We start from the raw sequence: 16437 nt of genomic DNA, 5'->3' as shown, positions 1-16437 counted from the left end.
AAGCTATAAAGTCAGGAACTGTTGTAGATACTTACATTGCAAACAACATATTAAGTGGGTATTCAAAATGCAAGAAAATAAACTTAGTTCGACAATTGTTCGAAGAAATTACCCAAAGAGATATTGTTTCTTGGAATTCAATGATAACTGGATATGTAAATCTTGGAAAAAATAATATAAGTTGGGAGCTCTTTAAAGCCATGAAAAGAGATGGGTTTAGGTATGATCAGTTTACATTTTGAAGCATTTTGAAGGGAATTGCTTGGATTAATGATTTAAAGGCCGGGAAACAAGTTCACTCTATGATTATTAAGACGGGTTACGAGTGGAATGTATTCTCAGCTAGTGCGCTTTTAGATATGTATTCAAAATGCAAAAGGATTCAAGATGCTTATCTAGTGTTTGAGTGCATACCTGAACCAAATTTTGTCTCTTGGAACGCATTGATAACAGGATATGCACAAATAGGTGATCGTGAAACTGCATTCTTTATATTTGATCGTAAGGAGAGACATGCTATTGGACCTGATGATGTAACATTTTCTAGCCTTCTGACGCTGCTTGATGATCCTAAGCTCTATAAAGTAACGATGCAAATCCATGCCAAGATGATAAAATGTGGTCGATTAATTGATATTGTAGCGCGCAATGCAACCATTACTTCATGCTCTGAATGTGGGTCCATTGAAGATTCACGAAAGGTATTTGAAGATGAGGATGGTATCCAAGATTTGGTCACATGGAATTCCATGCTAGCAGCTTATGTGGTTCACAATTACAAGTCCTTTGCAGTTGAACTTTTTATTGAGATGCAAAGTTATAGGATGGAACAAGACATGTACATATACAGTAGTATTCTTAGTGCTTCTTTTGGACTGAAACATCACAAGGAAGGGAAATCTTTGCATGGGTTGGCGATTAAAAGGGGTTTACACCAGGCGACACCTGTATGTAATTCATTGATTGCTATGTATCTGAAATCCAGCAGCACATCTATGGAAGATGCAATAAAATGCTTTGACAGCATGAAGCTCAAGGAAAATGTGTCTTGGAATTCAATCCTGACTGGATTCTCACAGAATGGGTTGAGTGAAGATGCTCTAAAGTTCTTTGGATGGATGCGATCCAGGTCTCTTCCAGTTGAACAATTTGCCTTTTCGGGTGTCATCCGATCTTGTTCAGATTTGGCCACTTTACAACTATGTCAGCAAATTCATGTCTTAGTTCTTAAATCAGTCTTTGAGTCTGATGACTTTGTATCAAGCTCACTCATATTTATGTACTCCAAGTGTGGGGTCGTTGAAGATGCAAGGAAATCCTTCAATGCAATTCCAAGATGTAGCACAATCACGCGGAACTCAATTATATTCGGCTATGCACAACATAGACAAGGTAATATCGCTCTTGATCTCTTCTTGGAGATGAATGAAAAGAATGTAAAACAAGATCACCTAACCTTCATAAGATTTCTCACTGCATGTAGTCACATTGGTTTGGTGGAAAAAGGTTTGAGATATCTAAACAATATGGAACTTAAATATGGTATTCGACCTAGAATGGAGCATTTTGCATGTGGAGTTGACCTGTTGGGACGTGCTGGACATGTCAGAGAAGCAAAAACGTTAATTGAGTCTATGCCATTTGAAGCTGATGCAACGGTGTTGAAGACCCTGTTGGGTGCTTGTAGGCTACATGGTGACATAGAATTGGCTACTAATATAGCGAAACACTTGCTAATATTGGATCCTGATGAGCACTGCACATATGTCCTTCTATCTAGCATGTATGGTCATCTGGGAAGTTGGGAGGAAAAGGCTTCTATAAAGAGGTTGATGAAAGAGAGAATGGTGAAGAAGGTTCCTGGTTGGAGTTGGATTGAAGTGAAAAACGAGGTTCATTCTTTCAATGCTGAAGATCGGTCACATCCTCAACATGAAGAGGTCTACCAAAGATTGGAAGAACTAATGGAAGAAATTAGGTGGTTGTACGATGGTGGAGATGAGGAATTTTTAAACACATGATTTTGATTATATTGTTCAACCTTGAAGACTTGTACTAGCAAACAATTTTTGTTGGAATATCGACTTGAAAAGTAACGCTTATCAACCTTTCAAAAAAAACAAAAATAACATGCCAGTCTCAGCGTAAAAGACACTCAACTATTCTGATGAGAGACATCTTATGGGGTTGCGCTAGAGAAAAAGCGGAAGCATATCTAAAGAGTATGGGGGTTTGGTCTTGAGATATCTCAGGATCACCAACCAGGCACTGTTGGCAAAATGGACATGGAGTTTCCAAAAAGAGAGAACATACACTTTGGAAAAGGGCCATTCATGAGAAAATGGAAAGGCAAGTGGTTGATATTTGGGTGGAAGATTCTCCAAAACCTCAAGGAATAAGCTTGTGGAAAGGAATTCAAAAGCACAGGACTACGGACTTCAACAACCAACACAGGCGATGATGGCTCATCTATATACTTTTGGTTAGACAAGTGGGCAACAACTGGTAACTTGGCAGTCAACAAGAAGGCAAAAATTAAGGAACAAATTGTCAACTCTTGCTGGAACATTTTATACAAGAAAAATCCAACATCTGTGGAACTGGTGGACATTGCTAACTTGATGAGAGTGACTCGTCTAGTCTTATCTCACAATGAAGATTCAGTAGTCTGCAACACAACTACTTCTTTCAATGTAAAATCCGCTTATGATTGGATATAACATGTACCACCAAATATCTTTTCGGAAAAAAAAGGGAACAAGAAAAAGATAAATATTATGCAGACTATCTTTTTATCTATAGCCCATTAATGGAACATCTCAATGTTGATTAAAACGATGATATAAATACCTGAAACAGAAAGATTCATACATGATTTTTTTTAACATGCCTACAACATGAAGATTCCCAATTCTCAAGGAATTTCGAGCCAAAAATATTACATGTACCAAATAGGATCTAGAGTATAAAAAATCAATCTTCATCATCAGAACTCTCTTGCGCCATCCCGCCGGTATCATGTGCCATACTCAAATCCTGGAGGACATACTAGAAGTATTCAAAAAGTTCAGAGTTGTAAAAGTCCAACTAGCAATGAAACAAAAATTTCCCACTAACGATATTACTAAAACCTTCTTGATCCTTAAGAAGACTTTAAATGAAGTCAACACAAGAGATTTCACCTAATTAGATTACTCTCCTCCATCAACGAGTTGTCTTCCCACACAAAATGTTAAGCAGTATGTCAAGGGATGAGTTTTCAAAGAATATTATTTCCGAAATTAACAAACACCAACTGTAATCCATCTCATGAACCGAACTCACTTTTAGTTGAAACCTAATGTTAGCTAACATACTTTCATATGCTTTTCTAATATAGTAACTAGAAATGTGCAAACATATGCGAAATGGTAATCATATAGTTTTGAATATCTAAAAGATATTGAAATTTCAGTTTATGGATCTTGCATTGAGTACCAAAGGAAAATACTGAAACATTGAGATAAAAATTTAGCACATGTTCAAATCACTATGTAAATATCTTATAATACATCTCGATGTTTGCAAAAAACTGTTTATAAAAAATGTAGTTGCAGGAAATCCTACACTATACCCCTCATATGATTTCATTATTAATCAACTCATTTTAGGAAATCCTACACTATACCCCTCATATGATTTCATTATTAATCAACTCATTTTAGGTTTATACTCTTAATTTTATTGATTAATCTTTGGATGTTCTTACAAGAAAAGATAAAGATATCAAGAATGATCTCTGCTCTAGACTTTCTCTCTCCTATTTACTTGTTTCTTACTCAAAAAAGATCTCTCTCCTCTTTACAACTCGAACGAATATTTATAAGGAAATACATAGTGGATGACAACTAATCTGTCCTTATTTTCGGGTATGGTCTGCGACATTCTCGCAACCCTACAAATGTTAATTTTTGCAAACTTACTAATTTTCGCAGGACTATCATATCTTTCTCATGATCTTAGTTGACGTCATTTATTTTATCATTTCTGAAATTGTTCTGCGACGCTGTTGTGCTGTGTCATTGATAATTTCGCTGAAACATTGTCATTGCGAGATTCTGATCCTACATCTTGCCTCTTCTCATATCTTCTCTGAAAAGTAGAGAATGATGTGAGAAATGCCGCAGCTGTTCATCTTTTCGTATTCTGCATTTATCACACGTATTATTTCATCCATTTGTTTCTTGACACGTCTTCTGTAATCGCTACTTTTCAACCGCTCACGTCTCTTCGATAATATTTTCAACTAAAAACCATGGAGGAGTGTCATACTAGGTATCGGACACCTTTGAAACCTTAGCATGTTTAGCTTAAGTGTCTGCTAGACTATTACATTCTTTGATTGTATGCTTGCTACTTAAATAAAAAAGTATGTCTTTAATAATGTTATGATGCAGCCAAAAAGATCAGAATTGTTTCCACTTATTGTATTAACCACGTTGCTTGAGTCCACTTCAACGAAAAGATGCTCCTCTCGAAGTTTCAGCGCCCATCGAACTCCTTCCAGCACATCATAACACTCTCCCTCTTCAACATTCAATACGTCATGTTTGGCGACGTGCCTTGAGCATCGATATTCACCTACAAAATTTCTCAATATTTGGCCAATACCACAATGAGTAAAATTAAGTTTAAAAGAGGCATCAAAATTTAGTTTAAGGTATGGATTAGGTAGTGGACTTCATGTTTGGAAGCTATTGATAGCAGCCCTGACTTACTGATGCCCATTATCACAATTATTCTGTGTGATTCATCTCTGTAATTCTCATTTTCCTGATGTAATCACTGCATTCAGCTTATTTTTCAAAGACATATTTGCGTCTCTCCTTCCAGACTTCCCAAATAACACAAGCAATCTTAATAATCCAATTTTCACCCAAAATTCCTTGTCTCCAGATTCATTACTGAACCAACTGCTGACCCAATTCTGAACATTGTAAAAGTTTTGAAGAGAACGTTTGCTTCCCGATATTGAAGTATAAACTGCTCTAGTCAAACTACTCTAGTCAAACTACACTGCATAAGAATGTGATCTGAGGTCTCTACAGAACTTTCATACATAGTACAATCTGATGAATCTCCTCTAATTTTTCTCATATTCTTTCACTTGTAGGGACATTGCCACTGATACACTTCCACAAGAATAGTTTGATGTTTTCTGGTAGCTTGAATTTCCAAAGGGACTTCCAAATTTTATATTCTTCGTTATTGATGGCTTGGTTGTTATTCTTTATCTCTATCTTCTGGCTGACTTCACAGTGAACTTTCCATTGTGTGTGAGGAACCAGATAAGAGTATCCCTAGATAGTCTTGATATTCTGAGGCTAGTGACTTTTGCAGCAACATTCGGTTCAAAAAGATGATCAACCAATTATTCCTTCCAGGTTTTTCTTTCATGATTTATGAGATCATAAACAAACATATATGTTGATTAAGAAGTTGCTTCAGTATTTCTTGGAACTGGAGGTTCAGTTAGACCCAAAATCCATTTGTCTTTCCAAACTAGAATTCTTTCACAATTTCCCAAGTTCCAAAAGCTGTATTTTTAATGAATTCAAATTCTTTGTATAAACTTTTCCAAGCCCATATTGCATTATTTTTCCTGGAGCATGAAGTGAAATACCAGTTGGAAAATACCTTGCTTTGAGAGCATCTCCCCAAAGCTGAGATGAGCTTGTGCATAGTCTCCAAGCTGTTTTAGCAAGTAAAGCATCATTGAAAACAATCAAGTCTCTGGAACCCAACCCTCCTAATTATTTCTCTTTGCAAAGTCTAGTCCAAGAACATGGATAAACACCTCTATTATTTTCATCTTTCCCCCACTATAATTTCCTTTGAATCTTGTCAATTTCTTCAATTGTTTTATCAGGAATATTGAAGGTACTCATTTGGGGAAGAGGAATTGCATCGAGTACAAATTTCACCATAGTAGATATCCCTGCTTGATTTAGAATAATGCCTTTCCATTTGCCTAGTATTTTTCTCATATTACAATAAATATTAGAGAAAGAAGAAGTTTTTTTCCTATTGAGAAAGAGAGGGATACCCAAGTACCTTTCTTCATGGGATATTTTCCTGACCTTCATCCTTCCTGAAAGTAGTTTGCAATGTCTCTCATGTAGATTACTTAAGAAATACACTGAAGATTTCTGAAAATTGATATGTTGGCTTGAGACACAACTAAACTCATTTATGACATACAATAGATTGTTAACATTATGCATGGCTGCTTTGGTGGAAATCAAACAATCATCAGCAAATAGTAAATGAGACAATGGTAGAACCCTCCTTGTAATAAAAATACCTCTGATCTTCTTGTCAGCTTCAGCTTTGGCAAGTGATCTAGTAAAGATTTTCATAGTAAGAAGAAATGGATAAGGTGATAATTGGTCACCATATCTAAGTCCCCTTGTTGGTTAGAAATAAGTACAAGAAGAACCATTGAGTTGTATGCTTATTTCAGTAGTACTGATACATTCATGTACTAAAGCACACTGAGTCTCATCAAAACCAAGTAGAAGCATGATGGAATTTAGGAAACCCCATTAAACCCTATCAAAAGTCTTTGACATGTACATTTTTAGGATCATGCATGTTTCCTTTTTTCCTCTTCATACAATGAATATGAAACTGCATTGGTGAGATGATCCTGTTGATATAGGTTTTCATTTTGGTGGCTAATATTTTTGGTATAAGCTTGTATATGGTGTGCAGAGAGCAATAAGTCTGAAATCACCAGCAGATTGAGGTAACTTGACCTTAAGAATAAGTATATAATTGGTTTGATTCTGTTAGAGCATTGCTCGGTTGAACCCACCAAGCGTTGGTATGTCAAGTTTGGTTGTCATATTTTAGTGAATCAAAACTCATGTTAAGAGTCGCTTGATTATGTACTAGAGTCAACTTCGTATAGGTTAGATTGAAAGTATTAGGATATGAGACATTACAAGTATTGCGAAGACTTGAAGATGTGAAGAAGCAAGGAGCTACAACAACAACAATCATCCTTCCACTCGAGGTTAGTGATATTTGATTTGAACTGTTTCATTCCCTAACGTATCTTTCAAGTCGTGCATATTGAAAACATAACTGCGAAGCATATATGAACTCTAGATAGACATAGTATTAAGGAATACAATACGAGGTTTATTTCTTAACCATTGAACTTTGTAGATAAGACATAACCATAATCATTTGAATGCTATTGTAATTATGTATGGGTATGAGGTGAGGATTTCATCCTAGGGAACAATGTTTTACATGTGTTCTAAGGAAGTAAGTTCATAAACTTGTTTGTGGAGCGAAAAGGAAATTGCCAGGCGTTATTGGTTTTGCTATTCATTGCATATCTTATGAACAACCAATATGTGTGATTGAGTATAACCGCTCACAACTTGTTGTGTTCTTGGTAGAACGATTCACAAAGATCTGACTTATGTATTGGTAGAACTTTTATTAGTAAAACCGATCTTAAGTAATCACCTGTGGTATGATCGGGTTTGTATGTATGACAACTTTTGGGAGAGGGGAACCGATCCTAGTAAGGGGTGCAATACATCAAGGGGAACCGATCCTTGTATTGGGTGCAACAAGGTTTATAGCAGAAAGGGGAACCGATCCTATGGACATGTGCAACACGTTTTTAGGCAAAGGGGAACCGATCCTATGGACATGTGCAACACATATAAGTCAGATACCATATATATGTAGGGAACCTATCCTAGTACCTAGTCAACCGAAGTTTTGGAAAGCTAGTGTGACTACGCACAATACTCACATGGAGGTAGAACCGAAACTTGTTTTGGTAGAACCGTTAAACCCATGATTGTGATTGAATGTTGGTTTGATCAATCACATAGTTCTTGAAAGTCAGATGAACCAATTCTAAACTTGTTTGAAAGTGTGGCAAATAGGTTTCAAGGTTCTAAGTGTGAAAGAGAACTTACAAAGTAAAGATGTCGACAAACTTTGAACACGTGCTGTGAATGTTTATTTCTATAATTGTCCAAAGATATTCCTTAACGGCTAAGGGAAGAAAATCCCAGGATCGAAACATAAGTAAGTTAAGAATCTTTTAATTAAGGTTATTAATTTCATTTTGTAGGAAATTCCAGAATTAGTAATGTGCATTACTAATTAAATTTTCCGAGAGATTTCGATCGTTATTTTTGGACAGAGCATTTCCAGGAATTATGAAAAACGAATTTGTGCTTAATGAATATCTTGAGAATATTTTCGGTTTTGGAAATTCCTTGGTGTCCAAACTTCCTTGTCTATAAATACCGAAGTTTGTCTTTTCAAGCAAACTAATCCTTCGTAACAACAAACTTCCTCTTTTGTCTTTGTTACTGGTGTAGCCGCCTATTCGAAGAGGAGAGTAACCTAATTAGGCGAAATCTCTTACGACCGCTCGTTTTAAAGTCTTCTTTGGGATTGAGAAGCTCTAACGCGACATGTTGGTGGGAAACTAGATAATTGCGGTTTATCTTTGTTTTCGATTGATTTGATTGACTAACTGTGGTTGAAATATGATTGCACCTAGTTTGTTTATTCTTGAGAATCTTCTCTTCTGATATAAGATTCACTCAAACTAGTTCAGAGTTTCGACAGGGATCTTTAGACTGTTGTTAGTTCTAAAGACGATCTTGTGATAATCCATTGTTAACAGACTCCGTTCTGTGTGTGATTGATCACAAGAGATTCAAGTGATTGTGCGCAGGTTTTTATTGAAGATTTAAGAAGATTTGAAGACAAAGAAGATATTGAAGATCTGACTTGGGTTTTATAATCTTTGGTGTGCACAATACTTGTTTGGGAAAAGAGGATCCAATTAATAATCGGTTTATCCTTGTGGTAGATTGGATTGATTAATTGAGTAGATCGGCATCAATACTTTTGCTTGTGATTAAAGCTATTGATTGGCTTAATCTTAAACGATTACTTCGGTAATTAAATATAAGATAGATCTAAGGACCTGACGAAGGAGTTTATGTTAAGATAAACGGAAGATCCTTTGTCCGACTCATATCACTTGGTTGAATAAAGTTGTTAACAAACAGATTTGTTGTTCCTTTACTGTTTGGAATACGAACCAAAGGGATTGTTCCAAGTTGATGAGTGCCAAATATTGTATATATTTATCCCTTTTTGTTGGCATTTTAACTCATCTTTTGCGCATTAATTCTACATTTTATCCCATATTCTGTATTTTCATTGTTTTCAAGAATAAATATTTTTATTAATTAATTTTGCATTTTTAGGTAATAAATAAAGTTCGGATGAGTCGCGGAGCGAAAAGAGCAGAAAAGTAGTGAAAAGCCGGGAGAAATTACGCAAGGAAACCGCGAAGAATGGTGCGCACAACCTCATTTTCTACACACAAAAGCGCCTCCGTTCTCAGCCATCAGATCAGTTCTCGGGAGCATCCGACGGTCGCTCCTTCATAGAGCATCAAAATCGGAAGTCTCTGCCAAGCACCACAGCGCTGAAATTCCAAGCCTTCAGATTAGATGGTAGTTGAATCCAACGGTCGCTCCTATGCCTGTGCATCAAATCCCGATGATTCCGCCCAACACTATAGCACCTAACCTAATCTAGCACCGTTGACTTCGTTGTGTTCCGCATCCAACGGTCGCTACAAACTGTTTCTCTCCTAGCCGTCCGATCTACCTACCATCTCCATATCCAGCAGCTCAGCTCGCCAAACATCGAACCAGATGCTCCCGCCTCACACCCTAGCACCAAACACACCCCCTATCCCAAACACGGTCGAGCCCCTCCTTCATCTCCTACACCCGACATTTGCAGAGCCACCTCTCTGCCACCACCATCGCCTGCAACCCACTGCCACCACCAGACCTCGAGTTCCACCACCACCACACCACACCGTACATCACCACTCCATCCCAAGTCTCTCCCTTGTCTCGTTTCTAGCATCTAACTAGGTGCTACAAGCTAGAACAGTGAGAAGCTAGGGTTTCACCAACAGCGAGGAGAAGACACAATTGAGGGCTGGAAAAGCTTCAGAAGAGCAGAGGGGACATACCCAAAGCATGGGTCGAGTCTAATTGCATCAGAGGGTGAGTTAATTTCATTATTTCTCGAAACCCTAATTGTACTGTTGAGTGAAGATATTTGGGGAAAATGGGTGTAAACCCTAATTTGCTAATTTGGGTATAAAAGGGGATGTGTATGAGATGTTAAAACTTGTTCTTGGACTAGCCAAGTTTCCCCCTAATTGGGTTAGGTTTGATTTTAATTTCATTGTCAGTTTTCATCATTTGCATATTTTTCTTCTTGTTCACTGTGTTGTGTTTGATGTTGTGTAATTGTTGATGTGTTGTTAGTTTAATGCTCCTGTTCATTTGTAATTGTTCCTGTTTAGTTCTAGGTGTTAGCATGTTCTAATTCACCACTAGGGTGAAGATGAAACCTTAATGCCACTGTGTAGGAGACTACAATTTTGGCCTCTCATCACTTTGCTCTCACATTGTATGTCAGGCATACATTGTAGTTAGGATACCCCTGTGATTGAAAGTGCAGCAGCCCATGTTAATTGATTATGGTCCAAACCTCAGACTAGTTATGCTCTAATCAGATAGCTAGTACTTTGGGAGGATAATTTAGTTGCAATTGGAATATCCGACTTAGTCTAGGTTAAGAGGTGGAATCTAAACCCTAGTTTGCCATCAACCTTCCCTGTCATCCACAATTCCATCTTCAACTGTTTAGCTTTGTTTTCTTGTTTTCTTTCACTTGTTTTACCTTCACTGCTCACTGTGGTGTCTTAACATCACAATCTTTACTTGTTTCACACACTGCCACAATCTTCTTATTTCACCATTTCCACCTCACTGTTCACTGCCCCTAGGAACAAGTTAGCAAAGGAAGCAAGAAACCAAAAATAGCAAATAAGCCCACCTTGTCCCTGCGGATCGACCCGTATTTGCACCACACTACTTTCCGACACCGTGCACTTGCGGTTATTTCCGTGACTCTTTTAGAGAGCCACCAAGTTTTTGGCGCCGCTGCCGGGGACTCGGTTGCGGCGCAATTGCTCTTTCTTTCTTTTGGGTTGTTACTGAACTCTGCTTGCTGTAACTCCTATGCTTGCTTGCTGATTTTGCTTGCTGTAACTCCTGTTGAGTTGTTGCTAAGTCTGCCACTGAACTGCTGCTGCTGCCTGAAATCTGCTGTGGTGCTGTTGAAAATCTGTTGCTGCAAGCCCTGAACTGAACCACCTGGTGCTGCTGGTGCTCTTGTGCTGCTGTGGTGCTCCTGCTGGTGCCAGGCCAAGAATCCTGTGAGCTTCTGCACCTGTTGCTGCTGATCTGCTCCTGCTGCAAAGCCCTGAGCTGGTGAGCCTGCTGAAGACCAAGCCCAACAGGACTGTGCTGCTGAGGAAAAAAATCACAAGCCAATCAGTAGCAAATCACAAGCCCAACTGGGCCTGCTGAAGTTGCTGTCAAGCTTAACAATTTGAACCAAAGCCCAACTGGGCTGTAAGCTGCAGAGGTGAACCAAAGCCCAACTGGGCCTCAGAAAAGCCAAAGCTTAGGATGATCCAAAGCCCAACTGGGCTTTTGCAACCTAACTGAGCAGCTGGGCTGTGCTTAAGCAAGTAAGCCTAAACCCATTAAGAGAACCCAACCTGTGGGCTTCCATTTTTAATTTGTGGGCTTGTAATAATTTTTGTTTTTCTTTATTTTTTATTTTGGGCTTGTAATAATTTTTCTTTTTCTTTTTTTTTTCTTTCTTTTATGGGCTTGTAATTATTTATTGTTGTTTTTATTTTCTTTTGTGGGGTGTGATAATTTATGCTAGGCTAAGTTTAAAAAAAATAAAAATAAATAAATAAATAAATTCTTTTGCTCCCAATTTTAAACCAAATTTCTTTTATATCCCACCAAAACCAAATTTTTCCCAAAAATCCAAACCCATAAAAAACCAAATTTTTGAAAACCCATTAAAACCAAATAGTGGGCTTTGTGTCTTTTCAAAATGGGCCAACCTCATGCTCTTCATGAATACATGTATCCGTCAATAAAAATTCCATTATCATGTATTGTATTACCTCAAACCAATAACCCTTTTAAAATAAATGCAAACATGATACAAATACTTCCTATATTTCGAGGGTTCGATTCTGAGAACCCCTATACTCATGTGAGGGAGTTTGAACAAATTTGTCGGACTATGCAACCTGATCATTTGTCCGAAGACTCTCTGAAATTGCGTTTGTTTACATTTTCTTTAAAGGAAAGGGCCAAAACATGGTTTTACGGTTTGAGACCACAATCAATCAACACTTGGGACCAACTCACAGATCTATTTTTCAAAAAATTCTTTCCACACCATAGGACCATCGCTATTCGTCAAAGTATCAATTGTTTTGTCCAATTGGATGAGGAAACTGTTTTTCACTATTTTGAACGTTTTAATGATTTGTTGAGTGAATGTCCGCACCATGGAATTGAGAAGTGGAGACTTGTCGTCATCCTCTATGAGGGACTAGACTTTAAATCTCGAACCATGGTTGAATCTATGTGTAATGGTGAGTTTATTGATAAATCTGTGGATGATGCATGGAATTTTTTTGCCGAGATTGCAGAGAAAACCCATCAATGGGAATCCGTTAGGGAAACAGGAACAACACCACATGATATGAGTCACTCCCATGAATTAGAGTTTTATTCTTGTAATAGCTCCGACCTTAGGATTGAAAATTATCCTAGATTGCAAAATTCCTATCATGATGATGATGATGATTATGATGTTATGTTAGAAGAACATGTCTATACTGAAAATGTTATGGAACCTTTGGGTTCAAATACATTAGGCTTCTCTGCCCCGACCTTAATGCATGATATTTCTTCTAGTATTCCATGTGATGTTTCCCCTGATTTGCCGATGCATGAAAATCAATCTGTTGATGATGTTGATAATTCTGATTGTAATCTTGCCAATTTGATTGATGATTGTGAGCATGATGTGACATGTGTAGATGAGTTAGGAGATTTTGATTTGATTGATAATGATATGCCTATTCTTCTACCTAAGTCACAATCTGATGGCCTTCCACCCAACCTAGATTTGGTTTGTGCCAATATTGTCAAACCGATTTTTCTGAAAATTCCTAATCTAGGATTGGAACTGTGTGCCTCCCAAGTCCTCTTGGACTATTTTGCTTCAAAATATAACACTTTTAAAGAGCCACAGTTGGAAATTGCATGTTTGCCCATCCCGAAAACAGTCCATTATGAGTTAGACCTTTTGAATCCTGAACCCTTAAAATTAAAAGATTTTGTGCTCAAAAGTAAACCTGTTGAAAAATCTTGGTTTAGGAGTAATTCATTCGGTTTTTCACTCTCACTCCCATTTAAGTCCAATTTTAGTGTTTTGAAACTTCCTTTGTCTCTACACTTCGTCTTTTGGGTTGATCCTCAACTCTTTAGATTGTTAGTGTATGGTGAATTTTTTTGTATATAATCCAGTAGTTAAAATTTCTTAAAAACCCTTTTGTTCCTTTTGTATATATTTTGCTAATCCAATATGATCTCGGCTGAAATATGTTGGATTTTTGCCTTGAATAACGGAGTTTTAATTCTGCTTTCGCCGAAATCGGGTATTCTCTCTCCTTTTACTCTACTCAGCATGTTCCTCTTCATATATTGTTTTATAATTCTTTCCATATTTTGAAACATTGAGGACAATGTTTAGTTTAGGTTTGGGGGTATAGAGTAGATACCATGATAATTTTCTATAATTAAAAACGAACTCCTTCTTTTTGAAAAAATTGAAAAATTCCAAAAAAAATTGAAAAATCAAAATTCAAAAAAAATTGAAAAATTGAAAAAAATCATAAAAATGGAGCTCATTTACCTTGAAATGTTGACTCTTGTGCAAATATGTATTTTTATTAGGAGTCTTAGTCTAGATATTTAGGCACCCTGATTCTAGCACAATTCACATAGTGATAAGAAATTTGCACGCGCACGATCTACCAATACATGTATGGCCTCGATCTTCAAGGTGTTGGATAGGAAGTTACGATTGCCAATCACTTTAGAATACTGAACGAAACTTGACTAGCTTGTTCTTTGGTTGGTTGGGATAGAAGATGGAGGTTACATTAAGAAAGACAACCATCGAATTTAACTGGGTGCATCAAAAAGGGCTACCTCTTGCAAAGTGTCATGTAATCTTTTGTTTCTTTTTGTTATGTATCAAAAGTGTTTCCTTGTAAAAAAAAAAAAAAAAAAAAAATCGATGTATATATTCAGAAAAAAAAATATCAGAAAAATACAAAAAAATCAAGTATTTATCAATTCCATCATCTCTTGTTCCAAAAATAAAAAGAGAATAGTCAATGTAAATAAGAGTCATGTAAATAGTCATCTTTTGTTGTTTCTTTGTAATAAGCAAGGAGGGTGTATGCCATTGATGTACAACGCGAGTAATTGTGAAATACCTCCAACTCATTCACAATTCTCGTAAAGTCCGGACAGCTAGCTAGATTTCGACCTCAGTTCTTAGCCTGAGAAACTATCTCTTGGTGATTAGTAGTCATAACTTCAGATCTTTCTTTACACATGTGTAGATACACTTTACACTCTTATCACATGTCTTTATTTGTTATCAGTGCTAGGATTGTGCCTTCGATAGCTAGATTGACATCTCCATTTTGCTGTGAGCTTAAACTGTTTTGCACATGTCACATTTTGATGGAATCTGAGCTTATATTTTGTCCTTAGGTTTTGTAGGCACACCTCTGGTAAACCTTCACGAGACTTCAACTCGTCCACTAGGGACACTTAGTGGTTTAAAAGGCTTAGTGCATACGCTAAATGCATTCGAGAGACCAGCGACAGTGGTATAGTTAGGATTTCCCTAGTTTTGTTTTACTTGAGGACAAGTAAAATTCAGGTTTGGGGGTATTTGATGAGTGCCAAATATTGTATATATTTATCCCTTTTTGTTGGCATTTTAACTCATCTTTTGTGCATTAATTCTACATTTTATCCCATATTCTGTATTTTCATTGTTTTCAAGAATAAATATTTTTATTAATTAATTTTGCATTTTTAGATAGTAAATAAAGTTCGGATGAGTCGTGGAGCGAAAAGAGCAGAAAAGTAGTGAAAAGCCGGGAGAAATTACGCAAGGAAGCCGCGAAGAGTGGTGCGCACAACCTCATTTTCTACACACAAAAGCGCCTCCGTTCTCAGCCATCAGATCAGTTCTCGGGAGCATCCGACGGTCGCTCCTTCATAGAGCATCAAAATCGGAAGTCTCTGCCAAGCACCACAGCGCTGAAATTCCAAGCCTTCAGATTAGATGGTAGTTGAATCCAACGGTCGCTCCTATGCCTGTGCATCAACTCCCGATGATTCCGACTTACACTACAGCACCTAACTCCATCTGGTGCCGTTAACTTCGTTGCACCTCAGAATCCGACGGTCGCTTCACACATCCTTCCATCTATCCGTTCGATTCCACTCAGATCCAATGATCCAACATCTAAGCTTCGCAAATATCGAACTTGAAGTCTCTGCCTCACACCATAGCAACACATACCCTATTCCCAACCAAACAACCCCTAATCCTAATCCCATCGAGCTCTTCCTTCTCATCTTCCCAAAACCAGTTCACCACAAACACCCGACAGTTGCAGAGCCTGCAACTCCACCACCTCCCCTCTCTGCCGCTGTCGCTTACACCACCACCACACCACACCGTACATCACCACTCCATCCCAAGTCTCTCCCTTGTCTCGTTTCTAGCATCTAACTAGGTGCTACAAGCTAGAACAGTGAGAAGCTAGGGTTTCACCAACAGCGAGGAGAAGACACAATTGAGGGCTGGAAAAGCTTCAGAAGAGCAGAGGGGACATACCCAAAGCATGGGTCGAGTCTAATTGCATCAGAGGGTGAGTTAATTTCATTATTTCTCGAAACCCTAATTGTACTGTGTATTGATATTTTTGGGGAAAATGTGTGTAAACCCTAATTTGTTAATTTGGGTATAAAAGGGAGGTGCTGTAGGATGTTAAAACTTGTTCTTGGACTAGCCAAGTTTCCACCCAATTTGGGTTAGGTTAATTTCAATTGTTCCTGCACTGTTAATTGTTCCTGTTAATTTGCACTTTCAACTGTTAATCTCTTGCCATTGTTAATGTTGCTTTGTTACTTTCTTGTTACTGTTAAATGTGCTTTTGTTAATGCACTGTTAATGTTAATGTGTTAAATATCATGTTAGGTTAAATTAATCACTGTTAGTATTTCAATGTTGTTCAATGTTAGTTCAGTTAGTTGTGATCATGTTTGTTGTTGCTCAATTCACTGTCATGTTTAAATTCACTGTCATTTGAAGGAATGCTAGGCTAGATACATCTGTGAA

General features: G+C 37.5%; 1 pseudogene; it reads left to right on the top strand.

Moving 5' to 3' along the window:
* The window catches only part of LOC113331855, a 2505-nt pseudogene extending 484 nt beyond the window's left edge, over nucleotides 1-2021 (top strand).
* Nucleotides 2022-16437: the final 14416 nt, after the last annotated feature.

The sequence above is a fragment of the Papaver somniferum genome, unplaced genomic scaffold, assembly GCF_003573695.1.
Source record: "Papaver somniferum cultivar HN1 unplaced genomic scaffold, ASM357369v1 unplaced-scaffold_128, whole genome shotgun sequence".
Classification (NCBI taxonomy): domain Eukaryota; kingdom Viridiplantae; phylum Streptophyta; class Magnoliopsida; order Ranunculales; family Papaveraceae; genus Papaver; species Papaver somniferum.
This window is presented reverse-complemented; position numbering and strand designations above follow the sequence as displayed.